The sequence below is a fragment of the Acipenser ruthenus genome, chromosome 13, assembly GCF_902713425.1.
Source record: "Acipenser ruthenus chromosome 13, fAciRut3.2 maternal haplotype, whole genome shotgun sequence".
NCBI lineage: Eukaryota > Metazoa > Chordata > Actinopteri > Acipenseriformes > Acipenseridae > Acipenser > Acipenser ruthenus.
Window position 1 is genome coordinate 14,190,757 of NC_081201.1, and position 5,372 is coordinate 14,196,128.

General features: G+C 41.2%; 1 pseudogene; it reads left to right on the plus strand.

The window, feature by feature from the left end:
- The first annotated feature begins 4,265 nt into the window (after positions 1 to 4,265).
- On the plus strand, positions 4,266 to 4,407 carry LOC117418668 (U2 spliceosomal RNA; annotated as a pseudogene).
- The last annotated feature ends 965 nt before the right edge of the window (positions 4,408 to 5,372 follow it).

A 5,372-nucleotide genomic window follows, 5' to 3' on the forward strand; every position in this document is an offset into this window, starting at 1 on the left:
TGGAGAGAGGAAGGGTAGGAGGGAGACAGGACGGTAGCTCTGGAGGGAGGTGGGGTCGAGGGTAGGTTTTTTGAGGAGGGGAGTGATAGAGGCTTTTTTGAAGGCAGAGGGGAAGATGTTGTCACCAGCGAGCCCATGTCGGTCGGATTTAGGATTACAAAGCAGTGATTTTAATGTTGAGGAATTTCTGGACAATGCTCAACTCCAACAATTTAATGAGACTACATTGGCTGTACCTATTTTACCTGCAATACAAGAGGAAGGAGTAGGACCTACAAGCCAAGCTTAAATAAAGGGTTTATTTTTAATAATATAAATTATAAATGGCTTCAATTAATTTAATTTCAGTTAATGTTAGGGGCTTGAGGAATAATCAGAAAAGAGCATCTGTGTTAAATTCTTTCAAGTATATTAAGTTTTCAGTTTGTTTTTTGCAAGAAGTACATTTAAAAGATGAAGGGGACTGTAACAGGGCGAGCAGCCCTGTACATTGTTTTGTTTATTTTTAGATCGGGGTCTCCCCCTCCACCCCTGTGCAGTGTATTTATTTTGTATTATTTTTATTTATTGTATTTATGTTGGCGAGCGCCGTATGTTTTATTGTTTGTATTTTGACGGTGTCTCTCTGATGGGTAGCCCCATCCACAACATAATTAAAACTCGTGCAGAAGGTGGCCATCTCCCGAATTAATTAGGTGATTTAATTTGTTGCTAATCCGGAGATGGTCACCTGTTATAAAAAGCCTGCAGCTCTCTAGCTCGAGGTGGGTGTTGTAGGAGCGGAGAGAGCGAGAGCGAGAGCGAGAGCGGAGCGATCGGGTGAAAACGAAACTAAATTCAATTATAACATACAGGAACAGTGACAGCAACAGCCCAGCCTGACCTGTATGGTTTATTTATTATTGATTGTTAATTTAGTGTTCGTGATTTGTTTTTGTTTTGCTCGGTGAGCACAGTGTTTATTTTTGTTTGAATATTTATTTTATTTTTGTTTGCTTTAAATAAAACGGCGCCCGCGCCACTGCACCGTACCTTTTGTTTTTGTTGTGCTGCCTTCTGGTCTGACGTCACCACTCGTCCATTCCTGTCACAGGGACATGAAGGGGTTTTCAAGGGAATGGGATCAGGGGGAATCGAGATGGAGTGTGGGGGGTGTGCACTCATCAGGGGTGGGGATTTTGTTTAAGGATAGAGGGTTAGAAGTGAAGGATTCTTTTTCTATGGTGCCAGGGAGGGTACTAGTAGCGGACGTGGATGGGAGGGAACAAAAGTTAAGATTAATTAATGTATATGCTCCTCCAACAAGGAAAGAGCGAAAATAATTATTTTTGGGTTTGGGGGATGTATTAATGACAAATAGGCATGTAATAGTGGGGGGAGACTTTAATGTCTGTTTAGATGCAGTTCAATCAGAAGATTTTAGTTGCAAGGATTTACGGTTGATTTTGTCTAATTTTAATTTAATAGATTCTTTTAAAAAGTTAAATAAAGGAAAGCCAGGATTTACCTGGAGAAATTCTAGGGGTGCAAAGAGTAGAATAGATTATTTCTTTGTGACCAATGATTTGACTTTAGAACATTTTTCTGTTTTGCCTGTTTGGTTTTCAGATCATGATATGATTTCTTTAGGGGTAATATTAGACGGGACAGTATTTGGTGTCGGGTATTGGAAATTGAATTGCAAAATTTTAGAAGAGAAAAAGTTTAGGGAACAATTTATTTTATATTTTAATGAGTGGGTGGAATTGAAACCTTATTACAAATCCTGGATTGATTGGTGGGAGGATGTGAAGCAAAAAGTTAAGGTGTTTGCGCAGGGATATTGCAAATCAAAAGCATTTGAGGAAAGAAAAGATATATTGGGTTTACAAAAGAGGTTGGAGGAGATGCGGGTGAAGGATAATAATGGAGAATATGGATTGGGAGCAGTATAGTTTTTGTAAGGAGAGATTAAAGAAGATTTATAGTAACAGAGCTGCTAAATTCATGTTTAGAAGCCAACTAGTCTTTTATGAGACTAATGAAAAATGTTGTCATCAGTTTTTCAAGCCTATGAGGGAGAAACAAAAGAAAAGAATGATTAAGAGATAAAGATGGAAGGGAGGTATCGGATAATGAGTCTATGGTAGATAGTGCAAGTTATTTTTATGAGGAGTTGTTTTCAGAAAGGAAAATAGATGATAAAGCAGGAGATACATTTTTAAATAATTTGGGATCTAGAGTGCCAGAAGAGAGTAAAATTGAATTGGAGAAGGTTATTGAGTTGAGCGAGTTAACAGCAGCTGTAAATGAGATGAAAAACAATAAAGTGCCGGGGTCAGATGGACTGCCAAGGGAGTTTTATTGGGCTTTCTGGGACATTATTGGTCCAGTGTTTAAAGAGGTAATAAAGGAAGTGTTTGACAGAGGAGAATTGTCAAAATCAATGAAGGAAGGGATTATTTCTTTATTAAAAGAAAGGGGGGCATTAAGGATTTGAAAAACTGGAGGCCTGTGACCTTATTAAATGTGGATTATAAAATTTTAGCAAAGACAGTAACTAATAGGTTAAGGGGGGTGATGGGTTTCATTGTACATAAAGACCAGACATGTGGGGTAGTGGGAAGATCAGCGCAATGGAATTTGCAATTGACTAGAGATGTAATTTGGTGGGTACAGGACAGGTATATTCCATTAATTTTAGTGAGCCTTGATCAAGAAAAGGCATTTGATAGGGTCAACCACCAGTTTTTATTTAGAATTTTGGAGAGGTTAGGTTTTGGGTGTCATTTAATCAAATGGTTAGGAATAATGTATAAAGATGTAGTGAGTAGAGTCAATGTGAATGGGCACTTGGGGAAGCTAATTAAACAAAGGTCGGGGGCGAGACAGGGGTGTCCGCTATCCCCCTTACTTTATGTATTGTTCATGGAACCTTACGCTGCAGCACTGAGAGCAGATAAGGGGGTGAAGGGGTTAATTATTCCAGGGAGTGGGGGTGTGGAATTAAAAATTGCACAGTATGCAGATGACACAAGTTTATATTTAGAGTCTGATAATGATACAAGGAGAGCATTTCAGTTAATGGACTAGTTTTCTTTAGCATCGGGTTCAAAGTTAAACTTGAGTAAAACAAATGTCATGTTCTTGGGAGCTTGGGAAAACAGGAAGCAAACACTTTTGGGATTGAACATAGTTTCAGATGGGAAATATTAGGGGTTAATTTCTATCAAAGGGGTAGTGATTTAAAGAATTGGGCAGACAAAATTGTTAAAATGAATAAAAAGTTAAATATGTGGAAAGCAAGGAAACTGACCTATATGGGGAAGGTGTTGGTTTTAAAAACAGATGTGTTACCTTCTCTGTTGTACCTAGCGTATGTGTATCCGTTGCCTCCAAGATATAGGAGAAGTGTTATTCGTATGATTTTTGAGTTTACGTGGGGAGGGAAATATGAGTACATCAAGAGAGGGGAGATGTATAAGGCTGTGGAGAAAGGAGGGAGGGATGTTCCTCACATTCCTGTGAAATTAGATTGTTTATTTGTGGCAAATTTATGTAAAGCTTTGCAAGGTGAATTTAAACATAACTGGACATTATCAACATGCGGTGAAGTGGCTGAAGCAGAATCCAGTCTGTAAAGAGGTAGAGATCTGCACAGAGCATAAAGAACTGTATAAAGAATCTGTGAAAGTATTTTATAATAACGAATACAGTTCAGTGGCCCCTGAGACTTGGGGAAATATTCAGCCAAAGGGGCTAGATAATAACCTAAAAGATTTAAATTGGATGATGCTTCATAAAAGGATGGCTGTAAGGGAGGTGTTATTCAGACATAAACTGACCAGAAATGCTTTTTGTCCTAGGGGAACATGTTTTGTGGAAGAAACACAGGAACATGTGTTTTGGGAATGTCCATTTGCAGCAACAGTATGGAATAAAACTAGAGTGATCATAGACAAGGTGGTATCACGAACGAAGCTGTCATACAATGTAATATTTAAAGGGTTTGTAAAGAGTGCCACAAAAACAAAACAACAATGGCTGTTATGGTTAATTCTCAGTTTAATTAAGTTTGAATTATGGGAAAGTAGAAATAAACTGATTAAAAATAACAGACATAAAAGGGGAGGTAATAATTGAAAGAGTGTGTAGTGACATAAGGGGTAGAGTTAAAAGGGATGTGTTGAAATGGGGGTATAATTCAGCAAGAGAAAGGTGGAAGGGTTTGTTTACATTGTAATTATTGATGTATGTGACTATATATTTGGAAAATTGTTTGTATAATAAATTTGTGGAATTTTTCTAATAGGGGGACCCGTCTATATTAAATTGATTTTTGGAAGCAGGAGATGGAACCGGGGCTTGCTCCGTCCACTCCACGCATCGACCCGGTATTGCAGTACCTCCGGGAACGGTGCACAAGAAAGGTCGAGAGAGAGAGCCAGTCTCTCCCCCTCCCTTTTTCTGGGTTGTATTTTTTCCCGCTCTTTTTGTTGTGTTTTTTTTTTTGTTTGTTCCAAATAAGGCAGGCAGGCAGGCAGGCAGGCAGGTCTGCCTAACTGATGGACAGCCTGCTCTGCTCACGCAGCAGGCCAGTGTACCCAGAAGGCCTTGCGCTCGTGGGAGGAGGAGAACGAGCGCAGCGGTAAAGCAGAAACGGAGCTGTTTAGTGGGGCAAGGAGCCCTCGCTTTCAAGGCAGCAGCAGCAAAGCGCCCCTTTGCCGGGACCGAACGGCACTTGCGTTTTGGGAAGAGTTCCCTGTTTTGTTTGGCCTTGCCGCCGGGTAGAGGAGAAGGCCTTTGGGCCAGCCGGAAGGGCTGGGCTGCCAGTAAAGCCACACTCTGGCTTCTCTTCAGTTTGAATAAATCTTTCTAAGGACTAAGGCTTAGGAGGGTAGTGGCATTGCCCGCTCCCTCCGAGGGTCTGTGAGAGGTTTGTTCGAGGGAAGAGGAACAGACTTTTTTTATTTTTGACTGGCTTTTCTTCAGCTCGGCAACTTTTTGGAAGACTAATGCTCAGTCTGGTTTTGGCTTGCCCAATCCAGGCCGACGGTCTTTCAAGATTTTGTTGACTGTTGAGAGCAGTTTTTCTTTCAGGCGGTTCCAGTTTTTTTCTTTTTCAGGCGGTTCCGGCTTTTGCAGACGTGCCTGGAGTTCGAGAGAAGGAGGACCTACCATCCAGACGACCTTTGAGGACCCTTTGATGACCTTGACGACCTCATCCCCAGCCCTTGATCGTGATCGAGATCCAGACAGAGAGAGCGCCATATGGGAGGAGCAGAGGGTGGCCCTGGACCCCGAGGAGGCGTCACAGCCACATTCTTCCTGCGTGGTCTCGATGCCAAGCAGCGTCCCCTACTCCGCCAGGGAAGGACACCGTTCACCTGGGG